We start from the raw sequence: 12506 nt of genomic DNA, 5'->3' as shown, positions 1-12506 counted from the left end.
ATTAATATGATTTTGCCCAAATTTAATTCATTTTAGTCCTGTTTCTAGTTCATTGGTATTGAAGGTGTTTTAGGCTTTTGATTAGTGCATAGTTGCAAGTTCAGGATTTCAATAAACAATTAAATCAATTCCGTTTCTGAATCCGTTAGAAGAATCGCATCTACAGACCCATATAACAAACAAACTTCAATTGAGAGGAATACGAAATGAATATTACCACACGATTGTCATCGCCATCAAGAAATCATCAAACTCCGAGGCGAAGCCAAACTTCGAGTGCGGTAATTTTTGAATTACTGCTATTACTCCTATTTATTGTTGCTATTACAACCGTAACTTACAACACACTGCAACGAATTACGCAATCTTTCTCTGCCACTCTTCATATATAGGAGCAGTGTCGTAAAAAGTAGTCGAATCCCACACCAGAGTTTCGCTACTGTATTAGATTTTCGTAGTAATCAACGTGCATTAACACATTATTTCACTGCAAATTTATTCACCTGTTGTTATCGCAGCGGGGGTTGATTAAATTGAGATAATGTGATATTTGCATATCTTACCTTGTTCCCTCCAAATAACAGCGCACTACTGACGTAACTTCATTTCGTTCCACAGTCTTTTCATTACAAATTTCGTCAGCATTTTTTTCACACCGAATAGAACATTGTTTGATTGTTGCGCAACATCGTGCATACTGCTATATCGAAGAAATTGCATTTCATTCATATCAAGTTTAGTAAATTGATCAGAGATTCGGAATCGAAAGTAGTGGTTGTAGACGGTTCACTTTCCGATTCCTTGACAGGTTCGCTTTCAGTTACTCTCATTTCATCTTCATCCAAAACAACCTTTGGTGGTACCTTGTCTTCATACTCTGTGTTTACAGTTGGCGCAAGATTTTCATCGTTCAGATTTCTCTTCACTCCACTGATTTTTGAAAAGCTGATCTTATCGCTCCACAAATTACCAGCGCTGTCTTCAGCTTCGTTACTAGGACCTTCCACAAGTTCCTTGACTTTTATTTGCCGTAACTTTCGGTAAAGTAACATTTTTACGGAGTCGATAGTAGTTTCCTTATCTGGTCGCACGAACGGTGTCAGAGCTTTGAAATTAAAACAAGATAGAAAATCGACAATTTCTTCAGTCGACGAATGAGTCGAATAACAACAGCGAATGGTTCTTTCGCTAATAGCCTTTACCAGTTGCGAAGGCATGGATTCACCTTTAGTAAAAAACATTGCCGTTGGTATAATAGTCAAAACTTGAGGCATGAAATTGAGAGAATGTTGACATGGTAACTTCAAGTTGGCGTCAAATCCGCAAAACGATTTACAAAAGTGTAAAAAAGTTAACGACGGTTCAACCGTCAAAAATTTTTGAATTGATGGTACAAAATTATACAGTTCAAACTGCTGAATATTGACATGTATTTTTGTGTTAAATCGTTCAGCAAGTTCTTTCATTAAAAACTCGTATCCATAACGTGTTCTATTTTGAAAGTGAACTACATTTTTTGAACTACCCGATGCTAACCATCTTTCAACAGTGTCAAAGATAACCGATAAACAGCTTTCTCTGCTCGGTATGAAATCTAAACCTTCTCTGCAGAAAGTGGTATCGACATACACATTGTCAAGGCATAGATCGTTCAGAGGCACCAATTCATTTGAAAGTTTCAGTCTATTGCCTTGACCTATATCGAACCTGAAGTCTCCGGTAAACAACACTGACACATGTGAAGTGTTCAATAGAAACATAACTGATCCCGGACAATGACCAGCTGATATCAAGGTTAAGGTGCACGTGTACTTGAAAGTACCCAATTGATCGCAAACCTCGATCGTAACTGGCAAATCAGTTTCCAGCGGAATAACATGGGGTAATAACTGCTCATATTGGGGCAGTGCTCTTAATAAACCAGCGGACAAACGATGACAGAACAAGTTTAACCGTTTTAATTTAAGTCTTTCGAAGAATGCTGGATCACCTAATCCCACCATATGATCAGCGTGACAATGAGAAAGAAGATAAACTGTGGATTGGAGATTTTCCTTGTCAAATCTGTCGATCGATATGAAAGGGAACTCAAACACTGGACCCCCAAACTCTGACATTGCCAAGCTGAAATCAACAACACATGTGAGTATCTGACTGCGGGACTCAAAAACATAGCGCAAAATAAAGTTTGAGAAAACTGTTCCAGCCAAGGATTAGACAATTTAGGACTCTTGAAAAGAATAATTCAATTTTCCAACAAGAAATCTTCATTTGCCAGTTTAAAATTGAAAATCCATTTCGATAATCAAACTTGAAGTTTCTATGCTGCATATTTTATTCCGAAGGCCGACATAGAAATTAGAGAACAAAAATGAACACATATTTACCAGTGCTAATTGTATTAAGCAGCGTCACTTAGCTCTATGGCAACATGATTAGCTGTAACCATATTAGCTCATTCTGTCATACCTCAGGAACCCATGCGACGAAATGATTCTGCAAAAACGGAAAAAATATTAACCCTTCAAATGATCAATAATGGGTCGTTCCCACTTGTCAGAAGAAAGCTCTTCTCATGAACTTTAATGTCATCCTATTCGAAAAAAAAAACATTACGAAGTCTATCTTTTGATAAAGTGCTTGATAGGCTCGGTCTGGAGCAACTAATGTCCTATATCATTAAAAACAAATGAACAAAAAGCAGCTAGGCTATCAGAACAAGGTAATTTTGAAAACAAGGAAACCAGGTGATGTCGTAAAAAAGCAAAAATAGAAAGCAGACGAACTGCTTCACTGTGCGAGCGGCTAAAGACTGGAACAATCTCCCAGAAGAGATTACGTCCAGCCCCAGTCTAAACATCTTCAAAAGAAGACTAGACAGGCAATGGGCTGACCTCTATACAATCAATTGAGACGTGGAATGGCACGAAGGAGCTGGTCCCAGAGGCATATCGCCAGTCGACCTGAAAACCTGACATTACCAGAACAAAAAGTCTTTAACAGATGCAGTTCTCTACTAAACCGAAAAAAACATCGAAAACGGTATTAGAAAACAGAAAACCTGGGAAACGGTTTTGATACAGCAAATATTTTCAAAGATATTGCAAAAACCTTTTATTTTACATCACAAGACACAAATGTGCTAAAAGAGCGAATTTTATATTATGAGAACAATTGCCATTTGTCGTTTTTTTTTGAAAACAGAACGCTATCTATAGAAATTGGGGATCTTTTCCGTTTGTGCCCCCCAGTACGTTATGCGTTTCCTGTCCATACTGGACTTCTACGAAAACTTAAGCTACAGACAACAATTATGAACAAATTTAAATTTTTTTCAGAGAAACCAATCTACTTAAAAAAACCAAATCATTTTGAATGTGGTGGAAACGGAAATACGTCTGTAATACGTCTGTATTATACGTCTGTAATGGAAACAATTCGAAGAAAACCTTTAGAAAGAAGCGCATATCCTGAAATACAAGTAAAAGCAGGTTGACATTCGAAAATCAGTACATCGTTGTAATGATCAATTACATTGGAAAATGAGATTACTAGTTTTTTGACAATTCCGAGGGGAAGCCTAGTCAGTGGATACTTTTTTAATCTGAAAAAAGAATGCATCACTTAAACGGCTATTTTAACTAGGGTTTCAGACTCTGCTAAATACGGGAAGAATTTTAATCACTGCCGATTTATTCACTACATTTCATATCAAAAATAGTTACGGCTATTCCAAAACTTTTGAGTATTTTAGTAATTAAAATGCAATCGAAATAGCGGAGATCATGTGAATATTTAGGGAGAGAGAGAGAGAGAGAGAGAGAGAGAGAGAGAGAAAGTTAAGGCTTCTGTGTCATTCACAAGGGTTTGCACACATCATTCAAGTGAGAATGGATCACCTTCTGAACTGTGTTGCAGTTGCCATAGTTGCAGAGCAGGGTCCAAGAGTAGCAGAAGCTCCAGGGTTCCAGAAAATTTTTAAAGTTACGAACTGTTTATCAATGTCCTCTAGTTCAAAATTTGTGCATTTAATGATAATATTTTGGTAGTTTGCTGGATATCATCCAAAAATTCTCATCGCTCTTTTGTGCGGTATTCAATGCAAGATTTATTGATTGCTATCAGCTCATCTTGTCGTGTATTCATTGCATTTTCAGTTAATTTAATTGATAATTCGATGTTGCAATTGCCTGCAAAGGTTTATAAGCGTTAGTAGGTCATGGAGTACGAGGTTGTATGACATCGGCAGAACCTTGATTTATGATAAGCCTTGATTTATGATGGGCTTCAATGAGCAATAGCTGATAGCCGGCTATCATATCCCACATAAGCATTAAGTTTTGTTATCAGCTTCGTTAACATAGAAACGTTACGTTTAAGTAGAGCGCCTTTGAGGCTTTTTGACAATGCTTTCAGTCAGATTCTTTCCAAGATAGTTTGGTAGACAGTATCACGCCCGGAATTATCTTCCCATTTTCACCATCGAGGAACTCTAAATTTAAATTAAAATGATGATGGTGCTTCTGCTGTTGTTTAACTGGCAGAATTTAGCATTTGTTTTCATTCAGCTTCGTTTCAATTTCCTGGCACCACATTCTACGGCTTCAAGATCCGATTGGATATCCCATGGCTATGTTGGATGTTACTAACGTAATGTCATCAGCATATCCAAAGGTTTCGCACACTTTGATCCGCTTTGGTAGATGGTTCACATTTATAATCAGAAACAGAGGACCTAATAGTGATCATTGCAGAACAACACTAGTAACTGGGACAAATTCGGATTTACATTTAGTTACTTTGACATATTGTTTTCTTTCAGTGAGGTAGCATTATTTTCGGGAAGTTAACACCACTATGCAGCTCCTCAACTTTTGCGAGTAACTTATTGTGTGGCCTACTCTCGGAGATTTTTTAAAGCCTAAGTGTTGCCCAAACAATTGATTTTCTTTTTCATCAAGTTCTTTGTGTAGAAGGTCAGGAATAAGCAGTAGCTGCATTATCACAGACCTGTGTCACCTAAATCCATCCTGAGAGATGGCTTAACGATTCCGTAGATTTCATTGAAAATTAACTTATCTAAATTTTTGACACAATTCAAATTAATCTGATTGGTCTGTAGTTTTCATTCATTGCTCGGTTTTTGTCTTAAGAAATTGGGTTTACCTTGCCCGTTTTCCAATATGATGGGAAAAGCTTTTTGTTTAAAGAAATTTGGAATACAATAAGCATTGATTTTGAAAATTGGCAGGTTTTCTTATGACCGTATTACCAATATTGTCAGTTCCCGAAAATTGTTTGTTTATGTATCAAATCAATTGTCCCAGTCTTTGAAAAAAAATACCGTAAGATGTTTTTTAGGAAACAACTAAATACAGGCCCATATCGAGAATTCATGCACTTGCATAAGTGTTTCAGAAACTATCAACAACAGTTTTTAGGTTGCCGATTCTTAAAACGTCTTCCAAATGAAAAATAAAATGAAAGATATATTCCAGAAAACCTTCAATTGCCCACTTAAACTATTTCACCGACTGTATTAGGAGAAACTTGCAACTTGCACAAGCAATTATACAACTTGCAATCCGTATCTATTGTTACTACGGTTCAAATAAACTGCGGTGCGTTATTTTCAAGACCGTACATATTTTAACAGTGCGTATCATTAATAAACCTTTAGGAACTACAAGCTCTTTGGCGACACAAATCAAAAAACATAGCATCATTAGAAGTCTGGGTAACCGCTTGGACAGGTTTCGATTGTGTATTCAGTAACCACGTAATCAAATAAAAAACGCTCTATTAACATAAATAAATCGTTTTACCGCTATTTGAATCATCCCAAGTAATGCTGGGCTTCATGCCTTTTTCAATCTGACGGAAATTTAGTTGTGATTTTTACTTAGAGTGCAAAATGAGTTTCTCGGGTTCTATTGCAATCACATTGATTACTCCTCAACTATTGAGAACCCATCCAAATGTTGTTAGTTAGTAATTTCAGGAGAATGAAATTGACTATTTAAATTGAAAATTAATGAAGATATCAAAACGGCACACTGCTGCTATCGTCAGCAGTCTCTAAGGTGCCTTGGAGACTTTGCTGCAAGTCATACAGAGACGGAAAATTCGGTGGAGATCTTTTCTGCTGTACATGCAATAGTAGTAGTAGTAGAAGAACAATATTTTGAGCACAGTTCAAGGGTTTCCACCCATTATTCGGTCCAGTTTCAGCTTGACAATTAGTTTTGTAATAATGTTTCAATTCCCGCATCGGTCGGCATTGGAATCTCCTTGTGCATTGGTTTGTCTGGGTTTAGGCTTGTTCGAAGTAGTTCCAGTAGATGTCAGTCAGTACGTCTTTTGTCGTATTTGCTCCTCTCAGATTCCTCAAAACCTGGTTGTACAGTGTCTTGGTCCTTCGGAAGAACCCATTGTTTGTCTTTGTGAGAGGAGCAACTTGCAATATCAATCAAATATCTTAGAAACAACTAAGTCAGACAGTTGCTTAGTAAGGAAGTATTCCCTAGAGAATGAACACAACCAGAAAGGGTATGCAATAGTAGTTGAACAGAATTAAGAGCGACATTATGGGTTTTCGCCCTTTTTACAGTTCAATTCACTTTAAATTTATTCATTATGTTACGGGTTCCACATCTGCGAAAAACTTTTTTAAATCCTAAGTATTCAATTGCCACCTTAGACTATTTCACCTACTGTATTAGCAGAAAATTAAACAAACTTTAACATAAAATTTGCAATCTTTATCAGTCGGAAGCATTTGATTCAAGATATATGTTCATAAAAAAAGATTGTTTGCGTTTTTAATTGCCAGTTCCGCAAAAATGATAAATTTTCTCAGGGATTGAGTACATAGTCCAATTGTTATTGAAGAAGCATCTGATCATGTTCTTTAATCCCAGTACCACCTGTTTGTTTACTTGACCCGATTCTGTTTAGTCATTATGTAAATTACTTAAAAGTTCAAAATTGAGAAATTACTCAATAAGCTGATGATTTTCAAATTTTAACACAATCAAAACTTCAAAATCCGCCAAAAAAATCTTGCAATTTGGTAAATCAGATAATCAGAAAATACTGATAAAAGTGTGCAATTATTTCATGGCAAAAAATGTGATGAAGGAGAAAACTTTGGTCGAAACATGAAAATGAAGCAAGAGCTGTTGAATTTAATCAAAGTAAATTCTCACCAAAATGCTCAATGTACTAATTGATTGATTAAATTTGTGTTCCCGAGAATCTTTTGTCATTCTTGATGATATCTTTTGTGTTCAGTCATCTACAATACCAAGCCCCTTTTATACAGAATGGAAAATATTCTAAATGTTTTTTGGAAAAAGGATGCCGCGCTAATATTTTCGATTTCCGATTTATTTATTGTAAACATTCTCTGATCGCTGGAAACAAACAGCCTTAAGTAGTGAAAAACATATGTTTCCTTTTAGTATTGTTTGTAATTATCATAAAGCATTTTAAAAATACTGCTTCAATACACTTCTGTGTGTTATATGCAAGATCGTACACCAATTTTAACAGTGCGTCTCATTAGTTAACCTCTAAGAAATACAATGTTCTTTGGCGACCTGCATCTAAAAATGGAACATCAGAAGTCCAGATGAATTTGACAGATTTTGACAGTGTATTCAGAACCCACGAATTAAAATTAAAAATGAAATCATTATGAATAATTCGTTAAAGGTTAACCGCAGAATTAAACACTCATGACTTTTTACAATCTGACGGAATGTTAGCTGCAGTTTTGACTTGTCCAACTGTCTCTTAACCAGCTATGGCTTGTGCCTATTGAAGTGTGGAGCTTCTATGGCAGTAACTGTTTTGGTATCCTAGCAATAATCCAATAATTGCTTTTAGAGTTCCACAATATTCCAAAACGTGTTGTCCCAATGGTGACTCAACATATTGAAACATCTAGATTATTGTGCTCAAATGGCGACTAGTTTGACCAACATAGGTGGAACTGCATCCAAAGCAACTACGTCCGTAGACCACATGACAATTGAGATTGCTATCGAAACTAAATTTCGGGGACGATAAGCACGTGGGATGAAGATGCTGGTCATTTTGCATGGTTTTTCCGATTTTAGCCTGAATTGCAGGATGATGTTACCTCGGTTTTACAAGAAAAATAATGTGTTAACAACTTTCGCTAGTAATTTTTAGTGCCCTCTGATATACTTTCTCGTCACAACTCTTCATTAAAGGATTTTTGAGAAATTTTGTGCGTTTTACTGTTCATTTTTACAGTGTGAACATGTTCCACATCTAAACATCATTCTCCAGCTAAATTTTTTTTTCGCTGTAAAATTGTTCGTTTCTCAAAGAAGCTCCAATATATGTCCTTCAATGCTATTTTATTTAAAAACTGTCCGAAGTCAGTGTAAGTTTTGTATTTATGTAAGTTATGCTAGAAATTTGATCAAAGAGAACTTTCGCTCGTCTGAAGTTATCGTCAGTTCTTTTTAATCGGACATTTTGCTGTCTTAAAGTTACCTCTTTCTGTTTGTCTCAAAGTGTTCCCAGTTGATGTAGCTTAATTTGGGAGTTTCCGCTAAACCCATGAATGCTTTTCTAACACCTTTCCATCGAGTAATAACTTGGTTTTCACAGTTTCCACAGAAATTTTATTGAGCGCTAAAAATCCAACAGGGGATGCTTGCTTTCATCAGTTAGCTCCTGCTACCAATATTAAGTCCAAAACTTTGCAGAAAATATTGCAGAAAACTGCGTCCATTGGTCGTCCCTCGATATGATATTTGTTCTTTTCTTGTATTAAGGAGGCACATCAGAAACTGCTAGCTTTAAAAAAAGTTTGTTTACTGCACAACATTGGAAAGAATCTGTTTTTGGTAGGGGCAATACAATCGCTTGCTTAACAGTGATAATTTAGTGTTTTGAATTTTTACTTCAGGAAAACAGGATAATGGCGAGAATAAGAAAAAAAGCACACAACCAATCGTAGCGCCCTCAAGACTTGTACGCTCAATTTCTGTATTTGGTAAAAAAATAACCGTTTTGCACTCTGCACTTGGCACCTAACGCGCTATATTTATACATTTAATACTGATTTTCAAAAGAAAGTTATTTTCAAACAAATACATGTAAATATGTTGAAGAAAAAGCAAACTGGGGAAAATGAAACAAAAATATTGAAAACCAGCCTTTTATGCCATTCGGTTATAGTAATTTAAATTAAACAGAACGAAAATGGTCAAAACGCTCTTGGAGATAAATAAACAAAATCATTTGTCAAGTCAGCAAACACAGCTGCACTTCCAAAATTATAAAGCGGCTCAATACCCTAAAAAAGGCAAGTAAACTATCCTTATGCAAACTGATCAACCTGAAAAAATGTCAAAAGTTAAATGAAGATGGTTTAGCAGATTTAATAAAAAACAGTGCCTGAAGGCTGTGTGTTTAGTTAAATACAAAAGTACCTCAAATGTATACGAAAAAATGCGTCGACCCCACGATCTGTAAAGTACAAAAAGTAAAAAAACTTCCGATGACACATTAAAAGCCGAGAAACTGGTTCAGTTCTTCGTGTTTTTGTTTTTGATGATTTTGAGGGATTAAAACTCAATGAAAGAAAATCAATACAATTGACTGCAAAAAATCAAAATTACGAAATACAAAAGTTAAACAATGACAAATCACCGTATCAGATCAGGACCTTGTTCTTAAAAATTCCACAAACCAGTCTGGTTTCCCCAGCACCACTTTCCAAATTTTTATCAACAAACAATACTTCCCTAAATATTGTAAAATGTCAAGTAACGCCAAATTTCACGAATACAAGGAATGCAAAAAAATATCTTATCTTCAAATCTTACTGTTTGTCTCAATGAGTTCCCAGTTGGCGTTGCTTAATTTGGGAGTTTTTTTCTAAAGCAATTAATGTTTTTCCAACACCTTTCGACCGAACGGCAACTTGGCCCTCACCATTTCCACAGATGTTTTATTGAGTGATATTTCTATACTGGGGGAGGCTTTCTATCATGAACAAGTTCTTGCTAGAAGTATTTCATCCAAAACTTTGCCAAAAATGCTGTAAAAAACAGGCGCATTGGCCGTCAGACGCTATGACAGCTGTTAGTTTCTCGTTTTTTGGAGGCACATCAGAAGCTTCCAGCTCCAAAAGGCATTTTGTTTATTGCAGAATATCGTAGGGAACGTGTGTATGGTAAGCGGAACGCAATGGTGCCCTTATTAAAGATAACTTGAAGGTACAGATTTTTTAAATTCAAAAAAATGGAGAATTGTAAATATAGGAGACGAGCACACGACCATAGGTCACGCCCTCAAGGCTGATACGCTCAAATTCTATATTGGGCAAAAAAGAACTATTTTGAAATCTGCACTTGGCACCTAATTCACTAGATTTTTGTATTTACAATTGATGCTACAAACATTTTTAAGTTCGGAACCTTTTCTGGACTTCTATTCCAACAACCTTGGTTACTCGTCAACTATTGAGAACCCACTCAAACGTTTTGTTTAAAAATTTCAGAATGTAATTGAGTATTTATTTAGAAAATTGGATTTTTTCCGTTTGTGCGCCCCACTGAGTGGGCGCATATTATTTGCACCCTCGCGCTTTCCCTTTATGAGCTTTCAATGGGAGAATTTAATTTTTGTGATCAATTTAACGGTGCTCACAAGATAAATTGAAAAATTATTTAGGCTGAACACGCTTTCTGCATTAAACATTTCAATTTTTATTCCTGGCGCCTGTACTTGTCCAACTGGCCCTTATACAGTTATGGCTTGTGCCTATTAAAGTGTGAAGCTTCTATGGCAGTAAGTGTTTTGGTTTCCTAGCAAAAATCCAATAAATGCTTCTAGAATTCCACAATTTTCCAAAACATGTTGTCCCAATGGTGAACCAACATATTGAAGCTTCTAAATTATTGTGCTCAAATGGCGACAAGCTTGACCGACATAGGTGGAATTGCATCCACAACAACTGAGTTCGTAGAGCACATGAAAATTGAGATTGCGATCGAAACTAGATTTTGTGGACGATAAGCATGTGGGATGAAGATGGCGATCAATTCGCACGTTTTTTTCCAACTTTCGCCTGAACTGCAGGTTGATGTTACCTCGGTACTACAAGGAAAATAATAAATTAAAAACTTTTGCTAGTGGTTTTTTGTGCCCTCTGATATACTTTCTCGACACCTCTCTTCATCAAAGGGTTTTTGAGAAATACTGTTCGTTTTACAGTTTATTATTTTAGTGTGTTACATGTTCTACATCCAAAAATCATTCTGCAGCTACTTTTTTTTTCTTTCGTTGTAAAATTGTTCGTTTCTCAAAGAAGCTCCAATATATATCCTTCAATGCTGTTTTATTTAAAAACTGTCCAAATTCAGTGTAAGTTTTGTATTTATGTAAGTTTTGCTAGAAATTTGATCAAAGAGAACTTTCGCTCGTCTGAAGTTATCGTCAGTTCTTTTTAATCGGATAATTTGCTGTCTTAAAGTTACCTCTTTCTGTTTGTCTCAAAGAGTTCCCAAATGATCTAGCTGAATTTGGGAGTTTCCGCTAAACCCATGAATGCTTTTCTAACACCTTTCCATCGAGCAATAACTTGGGTTTCACAGTTTCCACAGAAATTTCATTGAGCGCTAAAAATCTAATAGGAGATGTTTTCTGTCATCAGTTAGCTCTTGCTACCTATATTAAGTCCAAAACTTTGCAAAAAATATTGCAGTAAACTGCGTCCATGGGTCGTCCTTCGATATGATTTGTTAATTTCTTGTATTAGGAGGCACATCAGAAACTGCTAGCTCTAAAGAGCAATTTGTTTATTGCACAACATTGGAAAGAATCTGTGTATGATAAGGGCAATTCAATCGCCTGCCTAACATTGATAATTTGGTGTTTTGAGTTCTAACTTCCAGAAAAGGGATATTGGTGAGAATAGGAAAAACAGCAAACAACAATACGTAACGCCCTCAAGACTAATAAAGAGACTCTATAACCTAAAAATGGCAAGTAAAATATCCTTATGCAACCTGAACAACCTGAAAATATGTCAAAAATCAATTGTAGAAGATTTAGCGGATCTCAAAAAAATAGTGCCTGAAGGCCGTGTGTTTAGTTAAATACAAAAGTACCTCAAATGTATACAAGAAACTGCGTCGACTCCGCCTTCTGTAAAGTGAAATAAAAAATAAACCTCCGATGACGCATTAAAAGCCGAGCAATTTTTTCAGTTCTTTGTGTTTGTTTTTTGATTAATCTGAAATATTAACACTCAATTTAAAAAATAGATACATTTGACTGCAATAAAAATTTTGAATTATAAAAGTTGAAGGCTGACAAATCAACGGTACCAGATCATGAACTTGTTCTTAAAGGTTCCACAAACGACAGTGCTTTCCCCAGCCACCACCTTCCAAACTTTTATCGAACAAACGATGCTTCCCCAAATATTGGAAAAAGTCAACTAATGTCAAATTTCA

At 35.9% G+C, this 12506-nt stretch overlaps 1 protein-coding gene across 3 annotated transcripts in view; it reads right to left on the bottom strand.

The window, feature by feature from the left end:
• The window catches only part of LOC142345689 (uncharacterized), a 70195-nt gene extending 69476 nt beyond the window's left edge, over positions 1–719 (bottom strand). For all 3 annotated transcript variants that reach the window (XM_075397925.1, XM_075397934.1, XM_075397933.1), the window contains exon 1: positions 564–719. The gene's annotated coding sequence lies outside the window, so the exon portion shown is untranslated. The remainder of the gene's footprint in view (positions 1–563) is intronic.
• Between the last annotated feature and the right edge of the window lie 11787 nt (positions 720–12506).

Source organism: Convolutriloba macropyga, chromosome 9 (genome assembly GCF_964194025.1).
Source record: "Convolutriloba macropyga chromosome 9, txConMacr16.3, whole genome shotgun sequence".
Taxonomy (NCBI): domain Eukaryota; kingdom Metazoa; phylum Xenacoelomorpha; order Acoela; family Convolutidae; genus Convolutriloba; species Convolutriloba macropyga.
This window is presented reverse-complemented; position numbering and strand designations above follow the sequence as displayed.